This window comes from Asterias rubens, chromosome 22 (assembly GCF_902459465.1).
Source record: "Asterias rubens chromosome 22, eAstRub1.3, whole genome shotgun sequence".
NCBI lineage: Eukaryota > Metazoa > Echinodermata > Asteroidea > Forcipulatida > Asteriidae > Asterias > Asterias rubens.
Window position 1 is genome coordinate 2,980,992 of NC_047083.1, and position 26,357 is coordinate 3,007,348.

Below are 26,357 nucleotides of genomic sequence, written 5' to 3' on the forward strand. Positions count from 1 at the left end.
CTGCTCCCTCTGAAGTAATGATTTTCGAGAAAGAAGTAATTTTCCACGAATTTGATTTCGAGACCTCAGATTTAGAATTTGAGGTCTCGAAATCAAGCATCAGAAAGCACACAACTTCGTGTGACAAGGGTGTTTTTTCTTTCATTATTATCTCCCAACTTCGATGACCGATTGAACTCAATATTCCACAGGTTTGTTATTTTATGCATATGTTGAGATACAACAAGTGAAAAGACTGGTCTTTGACAATTACCAATAGTGTCCACTGCCTTTAAGATTATTCTGCCGTGAACCGAGAAAAAGTTCTGACGTCATTTACCTGCATTTTCCTTTGCGTTTTGATTCCAATGGATTACTGGCTACTGCAAGAACTAGCAATAGTAAAACTGTAAGCGTTAGAAACTTATCCATGCCTCTGTAAGATGTGTACGTGCCCTGTAAAAACAACAACAAAACAACAACAAATAATGAATAATTAAGTGGTGGTATTTATTAGTAGATCTTTCTGTAGAAACAAGATAAAGAACAATATAGTTTTGTCTAGATCATAGCAGTGAGTAAGTTTGCAAGTATCAATCTTAACTGCTAAGCAAAGTGTGACACCAGCTAAGCAAAGTTTGACGCCAGCTAAGCAAAGTGTGACACCAGCTAAGCAACGTGTGACGCCAGCTAAGCAAAGTGTGACGCCAGCTAAGCAAAGTGTGATGCCAGCTAAGCAAAGTGTGACGCCAGAACACATCATAGGGTAATTTGTTGTCTCCTGCCACCTAAATCAAACATCTTCGAATGTTTCGAAAGATTAAAGGGAAACTTTTGTCTGAATCATAGCAGTGACCAAGTTTAGGTGTACCGATATCAACTGCTTAAGCAAAGTGTGACGTCGGCAAGCCAAGTGTGACGTCACTATACAAATCACTTTGCTATATTGACAGCTCATAAGATGGATCTTGGCTCTTTAAGACATCGATGACAGTGCCCGCCCCCCCCCCCCCTTTGGTAGGAATTTATAAAGTCCCCCAACCCGGAGATTGTGGTGGCGCTCCTTCTTCTGATGGCGCCCTCTTTTGTATCATCCTCCTCCAGCCTTTAAGAATCCATGGCTTCGGCTTCAGGCTCCGTTCTTTCTTCCAAAGCACTGAGCACGTACGCAAGCTAGCCTGAGCGGAAGCCGTGGTTTCGAAAAGGGCATAATATGGGTGCGTTCGATAAGCTTCCATGGTTCGACCCCGCAGTGCTCACTCGGGTGAGCCCCCGACAAGAGCTAATAAAACGATCACACTCCCCTCTCGTGTTGACGGCATGTACCACTGGTCACCCCAAGTGACCCATTCCACAAGCAGGGCACTGGGGCCGACCCGGGTGGACCCCGTCAAAGCAGCTATTTGAACGCATCAGGGCAGACCGGGGTCGACCCAGGGAAGCTAAACGAACGCACCCATTGTTAATGTTCCAAATAGGTCTAAGAATCTCCGTCGGACAGATTTCCGTAGGACTACCCCTTTAAGCCCCTGAAGTGGGAAACGCGGCGAGGGTGCACCTTTAAGATCGGCAGCCTGAGTCAGCCAGATGACTGCAGGCTAAGATATCTTACCGACTTCGGAAGATACGCATCGCATGATCGAGCTCCTCTCTCTTTCTCTTTTTCTCTCACTACTTAAATCCCATTAGCCCTATTATGTCGCCCGAGATGCAACCAGGATGCAATCTCTTCCAGATTGTCCAAGTGTCTTTCCATCTTCTTAAAGGAGTGAACACTATTGTTAATTACTCCAAATAATTGTGAGCCAAAAACCTTACTTGGTAAATGAGCGATGGAGAGCTGTTGATATTATAAAACATTGTGAGAAACGGCTCCATCCGATCCGAGAACGTAGTTTATGAGAAAAGAGGTAATTTCTCACTAAAATATTTGAAGTTAATGAGAGACCTCAGCTGAGGTCTCGAAATCAAGAATACATTTTTCCATGATTCTCTCACAACTTCGACGCCTAACTGAGTCCAAATGTTCAGAGGCTAGTTATCTTATGCGTAAAGATACATCAAGAGAGAATACTGGTCTTTGACAACTACCAAAGTACCTTTAAAAAAAAGACTTGCCGTCAAGACGGCTTCCCCTAATGCATGTAATCGGTCTCTTTAAAGGCAGTCGTCTATGTGTGAATAACGACTTAGAATAAAGTTCATCAAACACGCAATTGAAAGCTTGTCACAATTTTTGGATCAAGTATTCACGCCTTGGACTTAATGTTTTCAACTCCAACTAAGTCTGATTGAAAACTGTTTTTACGTATGGAGGTTGCTCCTGTAATACACCTAAAAAATTGCAATACTATTGTCAACGGCTGACCATAATAGTATTGTCTTTGTTGACGTACCATGCATTTCCTAAACAGTAAGCAATTACAATGTGGATGTTTTGGACTCAACTATTCTATTCTTTAAAGGCAGGACACTCTATTGGTAATTACTCAAAATAATTATTAGCATAAAACCTTACTTGATAATGAATAATTGGGAGCTGTTGATATTATAAAACATTGTGAGAAACGGCTCCTTCTGAAGTAACGTAGTTTTCGAGGGTGAAGTAACTTTCCAATAATTTGATTTCGAGACCTAAGAATTTTGAGGTTTCAAAATCAAGCATCTGAAAGCAACAACTTCGTGTGACCATAGCGACAAGGGTGTTTTTTCCCGCAACTTCGACGACCGATTGAGCTCAAATTTGTACAGGTTTGTTATTTCATGCATATGTTTAGATACACCTTAGTGAGAAGACTGGTCTTTGACAATTACCATTAGTGTCCAGTGTCTTTAAAGATCCGATTCAAAACTTGCTCAGTACATAGTTATGCACATAATGCTAATTTACTTTGCAAGGTTTTCGCACTTCCTTATCTCATTATGCTTTACTTTTTTTCTTTACTTCTTCCTTTCTTCGCACAATCTTTGACATGCACTCTAAGACATTTGTCAGCATAAAGCAAACCCAACGACCTATGATCAGTAAGAATCAACTTAATCTGAAGTCAAGATGCCACCGTCAACAACAAATTTATATTCATCATTGAACAATAATTTGAAAAAAAATTAGATTAGCGATTAGTTCACGCCGTATTATATTGTCAAGCTTTAACTGACCATTGTGTACTTATTTATACACTGTTGTGACACGAGTTAGGAACCTAACCCTGACGTTTATATATCTAAATTACGTGATGTCCGCATACAATTACAAATAAATGAAATTATAACTACATTTTAGATGAGGAAAAAGATAAATAAATGTCGACAGGATGACGTCATAATCTTAGGTGACTGAACGCTGTTAGGTTTCGCGAGAGAGATGAAGAAAACGAGATAAGTAGAAATAAATAAACAAAACACAATACAAATGAAATAACAAATAAATGAAATAAAATAAAATAAAATAATCGACAAATGAAGTGAAAAGAAAATTAAATAACAAATAAATAACAAATGAATGAAATGAAATAAAATAACATAAAAAAAATAATACATAAAATACTACGATAAATAACGTGCTATTTTGTATTGTTATTGTTATTTTTATTTTTTTTTCGAATATCGATGTTGTATTCAGTCGAAGATTTTTGTAGTCGATCGAATACCAATATCGTGCACAATTAAATGTATCAGGAGTCAAACAAAACAAATTGTTTTTAATCGATCTGTCTAAAGCCGGTTCACACTTCATGCGAATTCAAATACGATGCGAAGAATTGTCGTCTAAAAAGTCGCAAGGGATAATTCAAACTTCGCAAAGGATAGTTCACATCAGTTGACCTGTGAACCGACCGAAGCGAAATAGCCCTGTGATGTCAAAACTCGTTTCGCATCACCACATGTATCCAAACATACAATTGGAACTCGTTGCAGATAAAACACCATTGCTGCACACATTTGTGTGCTTTCAGATGCCTAATGAAAAGGCTTAAGCCTGAAGTCTTTAAAATTATTTGAGTGAGAAATTATCTATATAGGATTTGAGGCATTGCATGGTGAGGTATCAATGTATATTTGGTTTGCGGTAAGTAGTAGTCCAGTCTAATTTCTATACCATCCGCCCTGGTAATAGTTAATAAGCAGGACAGTTCTTTTCAGAACTGAGAAGTCTCCCAAACCTCCGATTATCTACTCCACGGCAGTAGAATAAAGCAAGACAGTTCCCTAAGAACAGCTCTACCTGAGAAATTATCTCTTTCTCAAAAACTATACGAATACTTCAGAGGGAGCCAATTCTCATAACGTTGTATACTACCAACAAAATATTCTGAGTAATTACCAATAGTGTCCAGTGCCTTAACCTGTGAAAATTTGGACCCAGTTGGTCGTCTAAGTTGCGTGATAATAAAGAAAGAAAAGCACCCTTGTCACACGAAGGTGTGTGCTTTCAGATGCTTGATTTCGAGACCTCAAAATCTTTGAGGTCTCGAAATCAAACTCAAGTATTTGTTCAGTAGATAATTGCTTCTTTCTCAAAAACTACGTTACTTCAGAGGGAGTTGTTTCTCACAATACTTAATACTATCAACAGCTCCGTCGCTCATTACCAAGTAAGATTTGATTCTAACAAATATTGTGAATAATTACCATTAGTGTCCACACTGTAAAAATGGACTGCACATCATGCACTTGTGGGACAGCAGATATTTGTCCCAAAATCATGAACACTTGAGGCACTTATTTCATGCACCTCGTGTGTCAGTTGTGTTGACTAGCACATAATGACTAGCACATAATGACTAGCACATAATGACTAGCACTACTTTTGTCCCAGAATCATGACCACTTGAGGTGCTTCTAGTGCCTCATGTGGTACAGGTATTAATTTGGGCCCACCTCAGGCGATAATAAAATTTGGAACTAGCACCTGCTGACTAGCACCTGCTGACTAGCACCTGCTGACTAGCACCAGTTTTGTCCCCACATCATGAACACCTGAGGTGCTCCTTCGCTCATTATCAAGTAAGATTTGATTCTAACAAATATTGTGAATAATTACCATTAGTGTCCAGTGCCTTTAAACGTAGTGTCATTCATACCTAAAACAAATCCCGCTTTGATGTTGTGCTTTCAAACAATCCGGAACCGAATCGGAACCGAATCGGAACCGATCCTCCTTTAGGGGTCTTTGTGAAGTCAAAGCTCCGGAAATAATCCTATGTGCTCCGACAGCAGTGTTCTTAAAAGGGGGGTATTCGTTCGGCATGGTAGCTTTTCAAAGACGACCGGGGCCTGTCATGGTGTCACAACCGAGTTTCTCACCATAGACCAAGACCACTTGAAATGGCCGCCATCGTTCGATAGAAGTGCACTGACCCCTCTAGAAAAAGGGTTAGCATTGGCTGCGAAATGTTCATCAAAGTTGCAAGAAAAAGACGAACGGCAAAAACACCCTTCTGAAGGCACAAATCTGTGTGCCTTCAGACGCCAGTTAAAGTTTGTTATATAATATTTAATTTTTAATTTTTTTTTCTGATTCACTGGGCACTATTGACACTATTGTCAAAGACCAGTCTTCTCACTTGGTGTATCTCAACATATGCACAAAATAACAAACCTGTAGAAATTTGAGCTGAATTGGTCATCGAAGCTGCGAGATAACAATGAAAGAAAAACACTCTTGTCACAGGAAGTTGTGTGCTTTCAGATTGCTTGATTTCGAGACCTCAAATTCTAAACTTGAGGTCTCAAAATCAAATTCGTGGAAAATAACTTCTTTCTCGAAAACTACGTCACTTCAGGGGGAGCCGTTTCTCACAATGTTGTATACTATTAACCTCTCCCCATTATTCATTTTATGCTAATAATTATTTTGAGTAATTACCAATAGTGTCCACTGCCTTTAATGAGAAACTATACTCTCTCCCCCAAAACTACATTGCTCCAATGTTTTATACTTTCAACAACCCTTCGTTGCTGATGAATCCAAAAACGTGGATGGGATTGACGTTCTTGTGAAAATACAGTGACTATTTTATGATGTTTTTTTCTTTCTTTTCAGCAAGCACACTGCATTCAGCTGAAATATTCAGAAGTGACTTTTATAGTATCTTTATTTGTAACATTTGCCTAGCAAAACATTCGGCACAATCCATTTCGTGATCAAATTTTCTTTATCATTTTGGAAAGCCCTCATACATATTTATTACTTAGTCAGTTAACGAAACCAATGTAGCCTTTGGAAGTGTAATAGCTCAGAGAAGAAGCAAAGGGAAACAAGACTCGACTTTTCGATCCAGTCAAACCGGTATCTTTAGAGTGATGTGGTCCAGTAGTGAACCAAGGGCCTTTGCTCTAAGACATTCAAGTTTGAAGCCCCAGTCAAGCTTCACATAATATCTTTCAAAATTGAGTAACTCACATCTAGTCTTCTTTCGAGTCAAATGCCACTCTAGATCTGGGGAAACCTAAGTAATTCCGACGACCACACTTGCTCAGTGAAACGTCAACTATGACGTCACGTTTGCAATGCTTTCACGGGATTGATCATTGCCCCCCCCCCTTAACCAATTGTGTTAATACAATAGTTTGTGCGCAACCCCCTACGGTGGGCTATTAGAGCACTATGTAGTCAAACATACAAACCGGCGTTCGGCAAAAGGTTGTAGAATAATTAAGTTAGACCCAACACAAATTAGTATAGAAGGTTTGTCCTTAAAGGGAGTGGTGGCTGGATTTTGTTTCATTCATTAGGGGAATGCCTTCGATCATACACATGACAACTTGTGTGATTAAATAAATGTTGATTTGTTTATAGGTCACCATCAATTCTGATTGTTTTTAGTAAATGTACCAGGCGTTTTATTATTGCCGTAACGTCAATAAGATGTTGGTGTTTTTTTTCCGGTGACTCCGTCGTCATCTGTCGTTATTGAAATGAGCATTACTGGTTTTAACTGATTGCTTTGGAATTTGTTTTGCGGTCTTGTCGTGTGTTGGGCACTTTTGTTCGAATTGGTTGTGTGGTTGGGAATGAGGCCCCTTTGGCTGACGACTTGCTCTTGTCGATGTCTCGTCTCAGTTGGCAAACTTTAAACCTTCCATTTTGCCATGTGACAGGTCTGGTTGGGGGGGGGGGTAGATGATTTCATATCGTCAATGGTTATTTTACTTTATATATTTTTTTAAGTTTAGAATAAACAACAGAGAAGGTACCTAAACATCTCCATTTTTATCTTTAAACTGAAGCCAATTTGTAATTATCTCGACACATATGAATCCTCTAAAAGCCAATTTGTAAATATCTGAACATTTTGAAATGTTGTTCCTCTTTAATAGGATTTTCGAAGGGGCATTAATTGTATTTGTGTATATCCTGTCCTTGCTTTTAATTTACATGGAAATGAACACTCTATTCATCAGAATAACACCAGGAATACATCACAACGCTGAACAGACCTAATTATTTTGGATTGAATTTAATTTGCATAGCGTTTGATTATGGAAATGTCACTTATTTAATTTACACATATCGTAGAGTTGGATTAACATTTTGAGAATGAGGTGTAAAAAATGCGAACCCATTCCAGTGGCTCAATGAAGTTATCTAGACAGTCAGTTAATTTATTCATTTAAACAGTCGAGACTATATCCTTTAGAAAAAAATTATATAGCATTTCAGTCTGAGGAGCGGTGAGGCACAAATAAGCCATGAACTTTGTTTTGTAGGCCTATCATTGAGAGTTTACGTATACGTACAAGATAATGAGCTTTATAATATATACGTACACTTTAAAGACAGTGGACACTATTGGTAATTGTCAAAGACTAGTCTTCACAGTTGGTGTATCTAAACATTATTCATACAATAAAAAACCTGTGAAAATTTGAGCTCAATCGGTCGTCGAATTTGCGAGATAATAATGAAAGAAAACAAAAAAAACCTTGGTCAGGAAGTTGTGTGCTTTCTGATGCTTGATTTCGAGACCTCAAATTCTAAACTTGAGGTCTCGAAATCGAATTCCTGGAAAATTACTTCTTTCTCAAAAACTACGTCACTTCAGAGGGAGCTGTTTCTCACAATGTTGTATACCATCAACCTCTCCCCATTACTCGTAATCAAGTCAGGTTTTATGATGATAATTATTTTGAGTAATTACCAATAGTGTCCACTGCCTTTAAGAAGGGACTTTATAATGTGTGTGGCAGCAATCGTTTCTGCAGTAGGCCTGTTGACATATATGGCCTATTCATTACAATTTAGGAAAATAGAATTAGCTGTTGCACTATAAAGTGTCATACTATCGACCATTTGAAAGTAAGTTTTTGTGTCAACTATTATTTTGAGTAAATACCCATAATATTGTCCAGTGCATAAAAGGTCTTGTAGACTGGGAAAACATGTAACAAAGTTTGTTTTTATGATAGTCAACTTTGCTGGCACCAGAGCTCTCTTAAGTTTTCCTTATTTTCTTCTCTTTCCGGAGTTATAAAATATTCAGACAATAATTAATAATAAACCATTTTAGACATTAAGGAATTATTCGCTTCGGTTGAGCTTCCTCTTATAATTGATGTATAGATTGGACTTGAAAAAGACAACGGAGAGGTCTAGTTCAGTATCAATTATTTAAACAAGTGAAGGTCACACTTGTGGAGGTTATACACAATGTCATCTTGTAAGAAGGGGTAACAGGAACAAGGAACAAACACGTGGCAATGAATATTGTCCAAAGGGATGGGTGCCATTTCGTTTCCGTCTTCCAGGAAAGCACATACCAATAATTTTTAAAATTTTAACTTGAAGACGGAGAGAGAGAAAAGAATTAAAAGAATTATATCAGAAAGTGCTTATGAATTTTAGACTGGTTTGAATTGCATTTGTTTCAAACAGCTTTACTCAGTTGTCTTGTATTTCTCTCATCTTACTAATATTTATGTAATGTTTGTGTATTTCTCTCATCTTTAATAAGCAGAAAGCCCCCCCCCCCACAACACCTCCAATCAAAACAGAACAAACTCACTCATCTGCAAACGTCATGGATCATTTCACTGTACCTGTCTGAACCACGCCGACCCTTTTTTTAGTCCAGCAGAAGGAATGGAAATTACAGTTTGTCCTTCTTCTCAAATGAAGCGAGGGCTCAATTCAAAGTATTTTGTAGCCTTGAACTCTTCGGTTGAGTATGTCAAACTACCTGATTTATCTTCTTTTTATTTCTGTCTATGGTTGATTGGTTTTTGCTATCGAATGATATTGTTAAGGTGTGTTTCTGGATAAGGTTTCTCGGTTTTGTCCTATATTTTTGTTTTGTATGATCGTGGTTTGCTGTGAGTGCATATGTATGAAATAAAAAAGAAGTGCTTGCAAAAAATAAAAAAAATAAGTGTGTATACAGATTTGCCTCCCAAGGTTTTTTTTTTTTTCTTTTCTTTTTCCAGTTCTGCGAAACACTCAAATTTCAATAGAAAGAGTGCCCATGAAAGTGGAGAACAATTTACACATAAAGTAGAATTTGCAATGTTGCATAGAGGAAATACGAAGTAAGGTTTGCGGTATCACCATGTAATGATAATTTCTCTAAATGAGTTTGTGTTAGTACATAACACATTGTCAGAAACGGTTTCCTCTGAAGCAATGTGGTGTTTGAGAAAGAGGTAATTTCTCACTTAAATAATAAAATACTTCAGCTGCATCCTGTTATTATGTATATTATGACATTTCTTTGAATTTAAACCAGTGGGGATTGGAATGAATTAACTCTTCCCAAAATATCAATCGATGTACTATCTGAAAATCTGACAATAATGATGAATAAACATTAAGTTCGAATCACTTCATCATTTCATCATGACTAAATTTAATTTCATCATGACTAAATTTAAAATTAAATTAATTTATATTAGACAAAAAAACATTAGTGTAATTAAATCCAAAATTAATAATGTACCATCCACTCATGACATCTCTTTCGGTTAAAACCAGAGGATTTGAATGAATGGACCTCTTCCCAAAATATCAATCAATGTACCGTTATCCACCATTATGTTATGTAGCTGACAATAATTATGATTGAACATTAAGTATGAATTACAACATAATTTCATCAAAACTAAACACAATAGAATTAAATTAAGTTAAAGTTCACAAAATAACAATGGTGTAATTTTAACTCAACACTTAGCACTAATATAAGCTTCCATTCACGAAGAAAATGTATTATACATACATGTTCAATCAACTAATCAAAAATTTTTATTCACAAACCCCGCGTGCAAAATACTGTTGAAGACATGCACATTCAACTCTCCCCCACACAATAGTCCTACGTATTTTGTGATGACGTCACTGAGCGGTGGGTATTGATGTCGATTATTATCACCTGATGGTAAATACTAACATTTCTGTTAGCCTTAAGTGCTTGATTCAATTAGATAATCATTATATTACACAGTGGTATCGCTATGTGTAGTTTACTCACTATAGCTCTTATTAAACTATAACCTGAAGACATTGTACATGATTGGTGATAATGTCTAAGACCGGTATTCTCACTTGGTGTATCCCATCTAATGCTTTCAATAACAAATCTGTGAACAATTGGGCTCAATTGGTCATCAAAGTTGCCGGGAAATAATGAAGACGAAACAAACTTGCTGCACAACTTTGTGTGCTTTCAGATGCATAATAAAAGGCATCAGTTGAAGTATTTTATTTTTTGAGTGAGAGCTTATCCTCTTTCTGAAAAACTACGTTACTTCAGAGTTTCTCACAATGTTTTATACTATCAACAGCTCTGAATTGCTCGTTACCATGGAAGTTTTTATGATAACAAAATATTTTGAGTAATCACCAGTAGTGACCATGCCTTTAAGTGCTTGATTCTATGAGATTTTCTCACTATCCCACACATTGGTATCATGGATAGCTCTTACGGTGTTGTACTTCTATAACTTAAAGGCAGTGGACACTATCGGTAATTACTCAAAATAATTATTAGCATAAAACCTTACTTGGGAGAGGTTGATAGTATAAAACATTGTGGGAAACGGCTCCCTCTGAAGTAACGTAGTATTCTAGAAAGAAGTATTTTTCCACAAATTTGATTTCGAGACCTCACATTTAGAATTTGAGGTCTCGAAATCAAGCATCTGAAAGCACACAACTTCGTTTGACAAGAGTGTTTTTTTTTCTTTCATTATAATCTCGCAACTTCGATGACCAATTTAGTTCAAATTCTCACAGGTTTGTTATTTTATGCATAATTATGTTGGTATACACAAAGTGAGAATACCTGTCTTTAAAAATAACTAAAGGTGTCCAGTGCCTTTTATATTGTAATCAATCATTTGGTTATAGAGAAAGGGTGAACACGTGTTCATCCTTTGGTTTCCAGAAGATAATTTGGTTGTTTGTGTGTTTGTGCAGGTGTATTTTTTGTCGGGGAGTTTGTTTCTTTGTCTGTTGGGGTGTTCATCTGTGTGTGTGTGTATTTTGGGGGCGTCGATTTAAACCGATACTTTGGTTTTCAAGAGACCCTTCATCCAAACAGCCAGTTTTAATTTATTGTTTCAATGAAAACTAAAATAATTTATTGTTAATTTGTCAGCCTGTACTTTTTAGATTTTGTTTTGTAAATACAATAACACTCAAAAGCTCATTATTCCCCAACAGTTTGTACAAATCCAAATATCTAGGATAACTAGTATGGCAACATAAATATTATAATAATTGTAAGTTTAAAACCAACTCTGAAAGGGCCAATTTTTACCCCCAAATAACTCGGTGAGTCCACAGTACCCATGATGGGCGATCACAGCGCCAATGATCGGTGGGTGTGTTACCCTGGGCGGCCCCTGCCAACAAGGAGTTCATGTTTGGAAAAAAAAAAAAAAATAAAAAATAAAAATCTTCACCCGGAACCGGATTATCCAACAATAAAAAACTGTAAATATTTTCCACACAATACAAATACCATAAACTAAAGAGCTATATTCTCTACAACACGTGCATTATCACCAAGTACTTCCACCCTTTGTGACAGTGGTCATGCTATGAACCAATAACAACAAACAAAAATTTGTGCCAGTTGTGAGTCACCAAGGACGAACGGACAAACGAAAACTAAGAATGGTAGAAAGAAAAAGGAAAACAAATAGTTGTAGTGAAGGTCATTTATGAACCTACATTCAATCGGACCATTTGAATATCAAGAACAGAAAAATAAAATGATGATTGGCTAATTACATTAGTTAAAATCATTTAGTTTTCAAGAAACATGTCATAAAGGGATGGTACATCATTGGTTATCGGAAGAGCACATTCATTCAAATCCTCTAGTTTACAAGAAACATATCATAAAGGGATGGTACATCATTGGTTATCGGAAGAGCACATTCATTCCAATCCTCTAGTTTACAAGAAACATATCATAAAGGGATGGTACATCATTGATTATTGGAAGAGTACATTCATTCCAATCCTCTAGTTTACAAGAAACATATCATAAAGGGATGGTACATCATTGGTTATCGGAAGAGCACATTCATTCCAATCCTCTAGTTTACAAGAAACATATCATAAAGGGATGGTACATCATTGGTTTGTGGAAGAGTACATTCATTCCAATCCTCTAGTTTACAAGAAACATATCATAAAGGGATGGTTTATCATTGGTTATTGGAAGAGTACATTCATTTCAATCCTCTAGTTTACAAGAAACATATCATAAAGGGATGGTACATCATTGGTTATTGGAAGAGTACATTCATTTCAATCCTCTAGTTTACAAGAAACATATCATAAAGGGATGGTACATCATTGGTTATTGGAAGAGTACATTCATTCCAATCCTCTAGTTTTCAAGAAACATCATAAAGGGATGGTACATCATTGGTTATTGGAAGAGTACATTCATTCCAATCCTCTAGTTTACAAGAAACATATCATAAAGGGATGGTACATCATTGGTTATTGGAAGAGTACATTCATTCCAATCCTCTAGTTTTCAAGAAACATCATAAAGGGATGGTACATCATTGGTTATTGGAAGAGTACATTCATTCAAATCCTCTAGTTTCAAGAAACATATCATAAAGGGATGGTACATCATTGGTTATTGGAAGAGTACATTCATTCAAATCCTCCAGTTTGCAATGCACATGACATAATGTGATAGTACATCATCGGTTATTGGAAACATTAAAGGCAGTGGACACTATTGGTAATTACTCAAAATATTTGTTAACGTAAAACCTTTCTTGGTGACGAGTAATAGGGAGAGGTTGATGGTATAAAACATTGTGTGAAATGGCTCCCTCTGAAGTGCCATAGTAGTTTTCTACGGATTTGATTTCGAGACCTCAACTTTAGAACTTGAGGTCTCGAAATCAACTATCTAAACGCACAGAACTTTGTGTGAGAAGGGTATTTTTTATTTCATTATCATCTCGCAAGTTCGATGACCGATTGAGCCCCAATTTTCAGAAGTTTGTTATTTTATGCATATGTTGAGATACACCAACTGTGAAGGCTAGTCTTTGACAATTACCAATAGTGTCCACTGCCTTTAAGAAGAAATTGAGGGATGGTAAACCATTCACGACAGTCAAGCTTAACACACAAAACCACTTCCAAATCCCAAAATACATTTAAAAGGACTATACATAATATTGCTTTGTGTGAGAATGCTTTCTTTCTAATGCTTGGTTATACACACAAAAAAAACATCAAAAGGGGTTAATTTGTACCTAAAAGGACACTAGACAATCTGGAATCGTTTATCGAGCGCGAAAACATTTGGAGACCGTTAAAAGCCCAGACGTCCTCGAAATAATACTTCCATAGTTCAAAAAATGATTACATCTCATGTCCCGTAAGGAGGACCTGAAGAAATTAAATCAACATTCATATCTCACAATGACCCGAATTTTTTTTGTTATGACTAGTCTCTTGCAACAACAAAATATCAAAATATACTCATTTCATTTATTGAAGTCACCACTTAAAGACACTGGACACATTAATTTTGTAATAAAATTGCCAAAGACCAGGTTTCTCACTTTGTGGATCCCGAAATGTAGACTAAATTGGTAAACGAGGTTGCAAGAGAATAATGCAATAAACCTTTTTCTTTGTGTCAACACTTAAAGCAATCGCACAACATCGGTAAACAGTATTGTCCAAAGGCCCACACTTCGTGTATCACAAGTTGTATATAAAAACACAAACCTGTGAACATTTAGGCTCAATCGGTCATCGGAGTCGGGAAAGAATAACGGGAAAACCCACCCTTGTTTCCGCACGTTTCGCCGTGTCATGACATGTGTTTAAAATAAATCCGTTATTCTCGATATCGAGAATTGAATTTTTTTTTAATGTTCTCTCAAAAAGTAAAGTATTTCATGGAATAATATTTCAAGGGAAGTCTTTCACCATTACCTTTTGTAAACCATGTAAGTTGTTTGTAAATCTGTGAACTTATTAATTTTTGTTCTGTTCAGAAAGTGTGCAATGGCTTTAACTCTGTTTAGATAACTAAATTTGCATCTGTATGATTCAATGCCAAAAATGTACTGTAGTTACAACATCATTTTCTCATAACCTGCGCCAGGAGAGTCAAGTTGACAGATATGGCGCGTTACAAATGCCATTAATATAAATAATTGTAAGGCCAAATTAAAACACTCTCTCACATTTACTTTTCTTAAATCTACGCATTCTGCACCTTCCCTGTCATGGTAAATATTTCGGAGGGGTAATTGATAGACTTTCTTCTTTCCACCTCAGAAGATCGTGGGCGCCGACTTCAGTAGAATTTTAAAAAGCATATGATCGTTTCTATCAAGGATAATGTGACAGTATTTTGGTTACCGGCTTGTCAAAACACCGAACGCTAATGTCAAATGAGCTTCGAGACGTCTTAATCAATAGCACTTTGAAACTAGATTGACACTATAGGTGAGGAAAGCTTCTTCAATTTGTTACAGGCTGACCCGGTTCAGGTCTTTCTTTTCAGTCGTCTTAAAGGCACTGGACACTATTGGTAATTACTCAAAATAGTTGTTATTATACAAACTTACTTGGTAACGAGCAATGGAGAGCTGTTGACAGTATAACACATTGTAAGAAACGGCACCCTCTGAAGTAACTTAGTTTTTGAGAAAGAGGTAATTTCTCACTAATTCAGAATTCAATTCGAGACATCAGCTGAGGTATTGAATGGTACACTTTATAGTTCTCTTTTGCAATCGTTAGTTCTAAAACAAAGCATGTTTTCAAAGAACTCGGGAAAGTACTGAGTACACAGTGCTAAACTACACACATCGGTGTGCTATAATGGGTTAAACCAAAATGTTAATTCAGTCTTTATCCCCGATGCAAATGTCAAGTTATTCAAGCATATGATTCCAACTGCTTTTAGCTACCGGGCAATCTCGGTAGTCTAGTTGGTAAGACACTGCTCTAGAATTGCAAGGGAATTTCAAGGGTCGTGGGTTCGAATCCCAACCGAATAATATGCTTGCAATCTGTTTTTACAGGACTCGGGAAAGTAAGTTAGTATACATTGCTAACGCACACATCGGTGTATGGGTTATACAAAACAAATGTATTAATATCCCCGATGCAAAATTTAACATCTCTTTTATCGTTGCGGTACCCGATGCGAAAACATAGTCTCCAACTGCCTCTTGCTACCGGGCAACCTCGGTAGTCTAGTTGGCAAGACACTGCTCTAGAGTTACAAGGGTCGTAGGTTCGAATCCCACCCGAGTAATAAGCATGTGATCTGTTTTCACAGGACTCGGGTAAGTATACGGTGCTTGCACACATCGGTGTATGGGTAAAAAACAACAATTAATAAAGCATATTTTGTTTTGAATTGTTTAATTTTCGGGTTTTGGCAGTCTCGTGCAGGAAGCTGCGAAGGTTGTGCAAAGAGCTAAGGGTGAGTTTTGTCATGTTATTTGTTTGTTTTAATAAGAGGCCATGGGGTCTTAAAAAAATAAAACCGGAATTTGTGAAATATTTGAAATAATATTCGACGCGCTTGGTCGAAGGTGTTGTTTGTGTGTATAGGAGTTATCGCTTCTGCCTTTCGCCTATTTTATTTCAGTCAGCTTCGTCCATTCCTCTATGAACAGAAGTATTTAAGCCATTAATTTCGTTCGCTTCTTAAACAGTCAAAAACTACAAAAATAATTAACTCCACTGTTTTGGGTTAATGATTTGAACGTTCAAATTCGAACTGCCTCGCTAGCTACCGGGCAATCTCGGTGGCCAGAGTTTGTAAGACACTGCTCTAAAATTGCGAAGGTCCTGATTTCGAATCCAACCGAGTAATTATCAGGCTTGTGATTATTGTTTCATAAAGGTCTCAACTGGGAATGATTAAGAAAACAGTGCTAACACACATCCGTGTATGGGTAAGCACCGAAATAATCATGTTTATCCCTGATGCAAATTTCCATCTATTAAACCTGCAAGCATGCAGCCATACAATTCCGGGGAGTGTTTAGATCATAACTCTAAGTGACGAGAACTTGAAAATGAGCTTAAGAAAATATGACTGAACGAGCGAGAATTGAACTATTATGTCATGATCGCATTTCTGCACAGCTTCCACGATTTGTCATAACTCTCAAGCTTCAAGATTGTAAAATCAAATGTCTGGATATAGACTGATAGGTTAGGGAAGAGTGGGTCTATCGGGGGATATTGATTTCATCGAGTGTGGAATAGATATTGCAAATTTTATTAATAAGATTTTATCAATCAGTCAGAAATCCCGTCACTATTTACTGATGAACTCTAGTGACCAGGGCCCAATTTCATGACGCTGCTTACTGGTAAGCAAATTAATATTCGTGCTTATTGAGGCAGAAACAATCGCTGAGGTGTAAACGTTTTTTTCACAGGTAGCGAGAAAATTGGGCGGCCATTTTGTGCGTTCTGCCTGGATTTGTTTGATGACGTAATTCATTTCCGTGCAGAAAGGTTAGCATGCCTTTCAAATGTGCTTACGGTTAGCAGCGTTAAGCAGCTCTATTAAATTTAGCCATGGCGAGTCATAAAGTCGGGCTTGGGAGTGTTCTTTTATAAAACAGTGGGTGTCAGCTACCTAAATCAATTTCATTTGTCTATGAAGCTTGCTCCCTCCCACCCCCCCCCCCCACAAAAAAAAATAATGTTGATTGGGTGGAGACATTTTTAAAAGCTACAAGATAAATGTGTATTTCTTGTGAATTGTGATTGACGTCTTAGGAATCACATAATTACCTAAGTTAACAATGCGCAAGACTGTATTGTGTTCGTTTACGAAGCATACCTTTCAATCAACAACACAACAAAAATAAAAACAACAACAACGACATCAACAACAACATATTGTTTCTCGAGGCGAAACAGTTGTTGATTTGTAGTCTGGGTGTTGGAGTGTTTTGATGTTATTGATCTCTGCAGATCTCAAACAAGATTGTTATTGTTATTTTATAAATGAAAACAAAATATTCAATAAGTGTGAAAAGCATTTATTCCTTGTGACAGTCGGCAACAGCTACCGTGCAGACGAGTAGTGTGTTCTCGTTAAGTTCACAAGATACGCGGGGTGTTAAATTAAATCACTTCTCACCCAAAACTTTAACTTTCTTTTTAAATAAGGTATTAAATTTCCCCTCAAACAAAATATTTAAAAAAATAAAAATGATTGATAAACTCCGTAACAGATGTCATCAGTAACGGATAGCGCCATATACAATAATCATAGCTACACATCGCCAAACCGTCAAACTTATAAAACACTCCTTTCACACCGCAAGATGATCAACTCATTCTAAGAAAGTGTATTTATAGCAACAATCTGGACACGACGAAGCAAGATTTGACACGAAGAACTCTTGCCCAGTCGACCGACTTTTTGATGTATTGATTGCTTGAACACCTTAAAAGAAAACTCATGACAGATGCTATAGTGGGGGCAGTGCGATGATAGGAAATCAGGTTTTGGGGTCGAGGTGGACAGTTGAATGGTTGGCAGTTGCAATTTAAAAGGGTGAGGGCAAGTCCTTGATAACTTGTCATTCTTCTTATTTCTTCTTTTTGTGTTTTGTTCGCATTAGTCTTCTTCTGCTCGTGGGGCAAGGGGATGATATGAACTCAGGTTTTGGGGTCGAGGTGGACAGTTGAAACCATAATTGTGTGCAGTTGAGAAGTGGAGATGTTGCGTTCGCAATTTGAAAGGGTGAGGGCATTTTTCTTGATAACTTGTCATTCTTTTTATTTATTCTGGTCTTTCTTTTCGTTTCTGTTCTTCTTAGTTTTCTTCTTCTTTTGGGGGCAGTGCGATGACAGGAAATATGATATTGGGGTCGAGGTGGACAGTTGAATCCTGAATGGTGTATAGTTGCAGCGTGGGCAGTTGCAATTTGGAAGGGTGGGGGCTTCTTCTTTATTGATAAACACAAATTGTTGTTTGTTTACGTTGTATATTTTGTGAAGGGTGCATAACTGGTACCCCCCCCCCCCCCAATGATCGAGCTTTTTATTGACAAACGACGCTAAATGTTAAATATGTTGGACCCATTATATCAACCAGCCGAACATGTTTTTACTTCATATGATGCAGACTGCACTTTAGCACCGTATACAATATATACCTTCAGTACTATCTACGGTCTACAAATTAAAACCCCATGCTTTATTTGCCCGCCGAAAGTCTACCTTTGGGAAGAATAAGCATGAGTTGTGTTCTACAGCTTGAACACATTTTATTCAATGATTACTTCAACATGGTTTTCTCTTTGCACGTATCGGTCACTTCCCTTTCACGACCGGGGCGATGACTTTTGTTCAAGTGACATCTAGAAATAATTTATTCAAATCATCTAGTAATTGGAAGAGTACATTCAGTCTAATCCTTACTGGAAAAGACATTTAATTGAAGGACGGGTAGGTCATTCCGTTATCAAGAAACATAATCACAAACAGATTGTACATCAACGTTTTTTTTTTTTTTTAATAGTACATTGTCTTCACTTTTTGTTGTCCATAAACATTACAAAGAGACATTCGTCATGAGTTTTTGGAGGATTACGTAAATTACTAGAGTTAATCGTTTCTGTTCGTAGTTTAGGAATTCATTTATTTGTCAATTGTCAGATGGATTACAAAGTAATGGGACGTCTATGTCACTAATAGGAAATATCAAATCACCTTTAGCAAGATAAATCCCAAGTGTCTAGCGGTGGCCAAACCCTTTGTTTTTTAAGCTGTCAATAATACATTTGTTTAAATTCATGGAAATTTCGCTTTGTTTGGTAATTTGATTTCATCCTTGCCCATCTCTATCGATTCACTTTAAAAAGGTCGACCTTTTTTGAGATATTCACAAACTCGATCATAACACTTATTGTTTGAAGCTTGGCATGGTGTGGATTCGTATAATGAAGAAACTACAAATAAACTTGCGGGATTAACCAATATATGTGATTATCTCTTTTGTTCGAGTGTTGGCTCTGAGACGAGCCGGTGTGTTCACGACGTTTCGAACAGTACACTCTGCTCATCTTCAGGACAATACTAAAGCTTTGCATAGTGTGGAAAATAACAAGTAACTATGTAACATTTTGAGTACAGCCATGTCCGAGTCTGTTAAGTGTGAGTGTTGGCTCAGATAAGAGACGTGTTAGCGAGTATACGCCTCTCTTAATATGCATGAGGGACGTCACAATGCTACTCCGAAACGAGGCGATGGGCGCAGCCACTGCAAGTGATGGGGAACGTGCGCCCATAGCCCTCATTTTGGGTAAGAATTATGACGTCATGCAAAAAAATATTAAGAGAGGCGTATACCCTACTCGTCTTCAAGACGAACATAACAATAAGGCACTGGTGATGAACGCAATCAGTAAGCCTTCATCGGGAAAACATACTTCAATGATTTTAAATTTGTTGTTCGCCTATATCACGGGGTGGATTTCACAAAGAGTTAGGACCAGTCTTATCTCGAGTTAGGACCATATACTCGTCCTAACTTAGGACTATCCATGCAATTTGTATATCTCCTAGGACTAGTCCTAAGTTAGGACTAGTCCTAACTCTTTGTGAAACCGACCCCTGTACCTTTAAAGCCATTGGACCCTTTCGGTTCAGAAAAAAAAAAAAAAAAATCACAGATTTACAAACAACTTACACGGTTTACAGAAGGCAATGGTGAAAGACTTCTCTTGAAATATTATTCCATGAAATGCTTTACTTTTTGAGAAAACAGCAAAACAATACAAATTCTCGTTAACGTTAACGAGAATTACGGATTTATTTTAAACACATGTCATGACACGGCGAAACGCGCGGAAACAAGGGTGGGTTTTTCCGTTGTTTTCTCCCGACTCCGATGACCGATTGAGCCTAAATTTTCACAGGTTTGTTATTTGATAAAGAAGTTGTGGTACACAAAGTGCGGGCCTTGGACAACACTGTTTACCGAAAGGGTCCAATGGCTTTAACCAATAATGCAGTATGCATTTAGGCACTGGACACTACTGTAGTTACCCCCAAAAAGTATTAACGTGATTGTTTACTTGGTATAACGAGCAACGAAGAGCCGTTACTACTATACTATACTATACAACAAAGGCATTTATAAAGCGCTCTTACAAAAAATGTATCACAGTGCTTTACACAGAAAGAAAAAAAAAATGTATAAAACAATGTGAGCAACGGCTCCCTCTAAAGTAACGTAGTTTTTGAGAAAGAGGCAATTCCTCACTCAATACAGCTACGACCGTTGCTAAAGGTTGTTACCAATTAATGACGTCATTTACTGTAACGCATGATGACGCAGCAGCGATCCAGCCGCATAATTCTACATTTTCCTTTTGGTTGGCACTGATAATACGAATAATCAATTTAATCCCAGATTCTAACACATTTTTTTCCCGACTTTCTGATTTGATTTCCCCACCATTACACAATATGCGTTACTGTTTCATTATCCTGTTTTAATCGGCACAGATTTTCATTGTGACTTTTTGTGAAAGTGTCGTGGCCGAGCGGTTTTTATAAGAGCACCGAATTCAAACTCTGGTGTTTCTGATCAGCAGAGTGTGGGTTCGAATCCCCAGCCGTGACACTTGTGTCCTTATGCAACACACTTAACCATTGCTTCGTTCTTCGGATGGGACGTAAAGCCGTTGGTCCCATGTGTTGTGTAACGCATGTTAAAGAACCCAGTGCACTTTTCGAAAAGAGAAGGGGGGTTCGCCCCGGTGTTCCTGGCTGTGGCTGCTGTATGCGCCGTATAGCACATTGTAAACCCTTATAAGGTCCTAAATAGTTGGGTCTCAAAATTCATCACTGCAATTACCTATCTTTCTGAAAGTTTGTATATACTCAGCGCCTCGAGTACCTTGTTTGGTACATACGTGCGCTATAGAAGACTTCGATATTATTATTATTATTATTATTATTATTATTATTATTATTATTATTATTATTATTATTATTATTATTATTATTATTATTATTATTATTATTATTATTATTATTATTATTATTATTATTATTATTATTACTTTTTAGGAAAGCGAAAGTCCTGTTTGTCATGTAATTCCTTTGTTACTTCGGTTCCTTTCCCTCGCAAGAATGACTTCACAGCAAAGTTTGTGAATAGACCTAAAGAACATTCACACATTTTAACAGAAGCACAGTCTTTGCAAGTAAGCAAGTTAACTGTACTTATTTTAGTGGAAATAAAAACTAAGGATGAAACCATAAACCACATCAAAATTGCAAATTATGTTACCCTTGGGTGCCAACGGAAGCATTAACGCCACAACACACCAACACTGCATGACAGCAGATAACAAACTTGCGTAAAAAATATAACATAACAACAAATTTTGCAACCTTGGTCGAGCGAATTCAATTAAAAGGAACAAAAGATCCCTCTGTCGAATCGTTCTGTCAGTTAATTAGATAGCCCGATAAAATAGAGACGAGTTGTTGGCTAATTTCACGTCACCTTGGTATAGACTGACAGCTTCGTCAATTAGTGTTTTGGGTGACAAACAGTTTTAAAAACTATATGTGATTGTGTTTGGTTGTCGTTGTTTTCGGCTTTGTTGTCAAGAGTGCGGGATATTAGGGAAAATCACACGTGATTTAAAACCACACGTGATTTAAAACCACACGTGATTTAAAACCACAGTTATTTTCAAGAAATGCATGGTGCAGTGAATTCGAAGGGGTTGCAATTAATTACGGTAAATTTCTCCGAATTGTTTTTTGTTTTCCTTTTATAACAACATCTGTTTTTTGCTAAGTGTGTAATAGTCAGACAATATAACGAGGTTGATTACGTCAGGTGCTTACGAAAAACACACTGAAATAATCAAGCATGACATTGCGGTCTACTGAAAATTGCACTGTTCGATGTTCACTTTAACTTTTGATTGAAGACAATTCTTAGATTATTTTTTTTATTTTTTTATCACACAATTCATGAATATATATTTTATCCCGATGCAAATTTAACATCTATTTTATACTTTAACATTGTGAAACTTGAGTACACTTTCCTATGGATTTGAGTAGTGTTGGAGGTTTGCCGACCATGACATGTCATGGAATGGAGACGGGTCACTTTATTATTCTCCGTAACTCATTGTTTAAGTCATGCTCTTGTCTTGCATTTGTACCTTATCTTGATTCAAAGACAGTAAGCATACCGGCCAGTAGCAGCAATTTGACACCATTACAAATGTTGTAGCCGTTACTACAGTATTGCCAGCTGCATTAATTTGCCATTGTCACTAAAGCTGTGGATTTTGTGATGTAATAATGTTTACTGATGTGTATGTTATCTATTTCAACTGAACCTCGATGTTTTATTGGAGGTTTCACTATATGCCATGCTACTCTCAAATTTGGAAATCAGCCAGTACCTCAAGGGTCTATCCTTGGACCTTACAAGGTTGTGACATCCAACACACTGTAGTGGGCAGAATTACTTTGGGTTGTTGAACTCGTTAAATAGCGAACAGTATTCATCCTTTAACTGAGGTTGTCTGCTGACTCTTTGTCCGGGTAAATCGCAGGACTTCAAATTAGCGGTTGGTCTAACATAATCTCGCTAAATAAAAGATGAAGTACACCATAACACCTGTACTTGTCAAAGGACAACTGAACAAAACTATTGTACGTGAATTTGTTTGATTGTATAATAACAACTCAATTCAAGGTTTATTGTCCATACAGTGGAAGTTTGCTTTGTCAAACATGCTCATAACAGTACGGATATGTATACAAATTACAGAATAGCAAATTGCTGAAGTTAAAGACACTGGACACTATTGGTAACTGTCAATGACAAGTCTTCTCACACTATTTCAACATAGATGCAAAAACTATAACAAACCTGTGAAAATCTGAGCTCATTTGGTCATCGAAGTTGCGAGATAACAATGGAAGAAAAAACACCCTGGTCACACGAAGTTGCGTGCTTTCAGATGCTTGAAAAATCAAATTCGTTGAAAAATACTTCTTTCTCGAAAACGACGTCACTTCAGAGGGAGCCGTTTCTCACAATGTTTTATACTATCAACCTCTCCCCGTTATAGTTACCAAGTTAGGTTTAATGCTGATGATTATTTTGAGTAATTACCAATAGTGTCCACTGCCTTTAAGAGGTTCCCATACACTTTGTACACACAAATCTTTGCGGATCATCTCGGTCCTAGGATTTCCCAATGGGAATTTTAATTTATCTGTTGCTCTTTGAGAGCACATTACATTTGAAACTTTGATAGCAGACGAGATGTTAAAGGCAGTGGACACAAGTGGTAACAATTACTCAAAATAATTATCAGCATAAAACCTCATTTGGTAACGAATGGGAAGAGGTTGATAGTATAAAACATTGTGTGAGAAACGGCTCCCTCTGAAGTGAGGTAGTTTTCGAGAAAGTAGTAATTTTCTACGAATTTGTTTTCGAAACCTCAAGTTTACAATTTGAGGTCTCGAAATCAAGCATCTAAAAGAACACAACTTTAGGAACAAGGGTGTTTTTTTATTTCATTCATAACTTGCAACTTCGACGACCAATTGAGCTCAAATTTTCACAGGTTTGTTATTGTATGCATATGTTTAGATACACCAAGACTGGTCTTTGACAATTATCAACAGTATCCAGTGTCGCTAAGTATAATATCCTCCAGCGTGGGCTGGTGATATTTTTTTTCTATACATACTTTTACAGACATGTTTATTTGTTTTCCCAAAACCCGAGACCACACGGAGGGATTTTCATTCAAAAGTTGTTGTTTTTTGTAAAAGGCCATGAAACGCTTGACCGATCTTTTCTAATAAGTAAGGACGGATCGCTGGGAATGGCGCACCCCGACCATGCAGCTAGCGGGACACTCAGCCCATACAACCGGGAAAAAAAAGGGTTTTGTTGTCGGCAACTGAGGCATAACTTTATTGACATTGCTGAGATTCCTTGTGAGTAACTCTTCAATTTTCGAAATAGCAACAGTATATAATAGAAACGTACCCTAGTTATGCTCCAAATGCGTACGTTTTAATTGCGCGGTGACTAGACGCACAAATATTTCTTAGTCATAAATTCAGATCGCACTGTTCGCGCTTGTGTTGTTTTGGGTGGGGTGCATTTGTTTCATTGTTTGTTATTTTGTTTGACTGTTTTGTTGGTGGGGTGCCTCTGTTTGTTTGATTGTTTATTGGGTAGGGTGTAATGATCTACTTGTTTGTTGGCTGTTTTTTTTTTTTTTTTTTTTTGTCCGATTGACGAGAAAGTAACACATACTTTAAGAAACCTAATTTAAAATCTCACACGGTCTTATAACACCAGTAACTATCCAGCTTTTATTAGTTCTAACTTTTTTAATATTTTGTTTCTGATAATAACGGATCCGAGTGGAAACTCAAATTAATTCATAATTACACCCATTATTGATTCATTCAAGCGCGACAAGTTCCTCGATTAACTCTATTAATCTAGAAAATACCTTTAGGAACCAGCCCTCCCTAAAACTCAAACAATGTCCAAAAGCAAAACAAGGACCACTTATAATCATTTATTTTATTGACAACAATAAAGTGGAGATTCATTAAAAAATGAAGTGTGCTTGCGGCATGATGGTAACGAAGACACGGTTGGGTGTCAATTCCGTGCAGGTTCTAATTTTAAATTAAGTATAAGACAAGTGTTCCACTTGTTGTCATATTTGGGGTAATTGTCTGATTGTTTCATTTGTTGGGGGTATCGAATGACCGTTCAGGCCAAGGGTTAAATTAAATGAATGCAATTTGCTTTCTTCCATAGAGTTGTGAAAAAGTCTACCCCCCCCCCACCCCATCCCCATCTTTTGAATTGATCACGCACAACAGTCAGTTTGTTTTGTCATTTAATTTCTATTTCTATCCCTCCATATGACTTTGTTTCGTCGAATTAAATTGTTAGGATAAAAACTTACTTGGTAACGAGCAATGGGGAGCTGTTGATAGTATAAAACATTATGAGAAACGGCTCCCTCTGAAGTAACGTAGTTTTTGAGAAAGAGGTAATTTCTCACTCAAATTATAAACAGATTGATTTTAGAAAATGTTGATTCAGACGACGCTCATTCTTCTAGACAATGTGAAGTCATCGGTAAACATGGGGATTCGAACCCCAAACATTGTATATGCAAGCCAGGCAATTTAACAACTGGTTCACGGTGACCAGAGTTCGACGGATTCCTAATAGGTTTAGACTTCGTTATCCGATAAACAATTTAACTTCGATGTAATATGTTTGCATATAAGACTATAATCCCGTTTAACTCTGTGTATATATATTGTTTTTTTCCAGCGACTGACGTGTAATTTGTGGGGTCAGTCCAAACGATTTATTTACATGTAGATAGAATCCGGGTTTGTTTTTGTTTATCGATGAAAACTCGAAGTCATCCGTAGTGAATGAAAACCCGAGCTGAAAGCTTGTCAGTTCAATGATGCATTGGTAACCCATTCTCCTTTTAAACACAACATATTGGGGGCAATTTTGAGTCAGGTGCTCGGTTATCTTGTATAAAAACGTTTCCATAAACCAGCAGCCGATTTCACGAAACGCTAGTATTAATCTTATCTCGAGTTAAGACGAGTAATAACCCGTCATAACTTAGGATGGTTCATTGCGTCCTGCGTCTTCGGATAGCAACTTAACTCGTCCCAAGCCCTAAGATTAGTCCGAAGTTAGGAAACGTTTGGGTGAAATCGACAGCAGCTCACATTTTCTACCACTGCATAGCCTACAAGTAGTCATACTAGCATTACGTTGGTATCAGTTTATTTATGTCACACGAGGTTTTGTGTGTGAATAAAATGCGGCAAT

General features: G+C 37.2%; 1 long non-coding RNA gene across 1 annotated transcript in view; it reads right to left on the bottom strand.

The window, feature by feature from the left end:
- The window catches only part of LOC117304980, a 35,318-nt gene that overhangs the window by 6,601 nt on the left and 2,360 nt on the right, over nt 1-26,357 (bottom strand). Inside the window, exon 2 of the long non-coding RNA XR_004520637.1 lies at nt 320-435. This is a non-coding gene — a long non-coding RNA (uncharacterized LOC117304980). The remainder of the gene's footprint in view (nt 1-319; nt 436-26,357) is intronic.